Raw genomic sequence first — 1,469 nt, forward strand, 5'->3', positions numbered from 1 at the left:
AAATTTGTCCAATAAGGAAACATCACGATTATCAAAGTCTCCAAAAAGACAGAGTGGCATAAGTTATATGAAAAATACAAAGGTATAATGAAAATGGGTAAGGCATGCATGGGTAAGGTGCATGGGGATTAGAATTAGGGTGGGGCTTAAAATGAATGAGAGGAAAAATGCTGTTTTTTTAATTTGGTGAATTTATAATATCTAAGTATTTATTTCCCCCAGTTTACTGGATGGAGAAAAAGGAAGGGAAAATGCTGCATTTCTCCATCAGAACTATAATGGACTTATGACAAAGCAGCACATGTATTCCTGAAAAAAATTGTTGTGCCTTGGACTGACACTGAGACAAATCTATAATGCTACAAAGAGAGGAATCATCACGGCAGATTGTATTTTACTGTATTCCTGAACTGCACTGCAAAAGGAAAAAAGACATTACTTTTCAGATGTGTACTGTCAATTACACTAAGAAGACTGCAGTTAAATTCCTAAGCATGAAATATAACATACCAAAAGCAGCAAAATTTTCTGTTTAAATTCTGTCACAGACTGTAATTAGTGTGAAATGGTTCTTAACTCCTAGTGATATGCAAATTATGTGTAAAACATTCAGTGTCAGCTTTAATAATTTTTGAGGTAATCTTGTCCAGTATCTCTACATGCATGCAATACTTTTACTCAAGTAACATGTATACAAGGCAAACAGTTTTTTTACAGAATTCAGTGAAAGCCTTCAGCACCAATGGGTATGGTCTTGTAGGATAAAATACTAAGTAATTAATGCAAGGAGGTTACCTAAGGATGACCTGTAAATTTAATGAGGTTATTAATTAGTGAATTACTTCCCTTTCCTTAGGTATGTGCAAGCTTAGAGTTGGCAGAGATAATTAAGGGGTGTTGGGACATAGCTTCCTGCAATATGCGTCAGATGGGTTTGTCCCTACAGAAATAATTGTTAGTGGGGATTTTTTAAATGTTTTTTTGTTTTGCAGTTGTATTTCTGATTTACCATGGTCCTTGTGTATAGTATCATTTTGATTATATAATGAGGCACAATAATTCTGGCATGATATAATCTAACAGACCTAAACAGTATTATGAACTAGTAATATTCCCTATGGGACACTTATAAGGCATGTTTTCCAGTTTATCCATAACTTGTACTAATATCAGGATAATAATAAACAAAGGCAGATATCATAGAAACAGTATGGCATGTACCCCTGAAAACTTTGCAGAATTTTTTTGCAGAAAATTAATTATACATATGGTATTAACCTGACACCTGATTTGCTGAACCACAGTTTTAATAAACTCAGAATGACAAGGCGATAAACAAGGTAATGAGTTGCTAAGGTTTATCATAGCTTTTGATTTGATAATACTATGTGCTTGCTGAAAGGGTATTGTTAGAGCTGTATTTGTTTCCTGGTCTGCTGTTTTACTCTCTTTTCTCTTGAATGCCATCT

This window comes from Protopterus annectens, chromosome 2.part0 (genome assembly GCF_019279795.1).
Source record: "Protopterus annectens isolate FY-2018-M chromosome 2.part0, PAN1.0, whole genome shotgun sequence".
In the NCBI taxonomy this organism is placed as follows: domain Eukaryota; kingdom Metazoa; phylum Chordata; order Ceratodontiformes; family Protopteridae; genus Protopterus; species Protopterus annectens.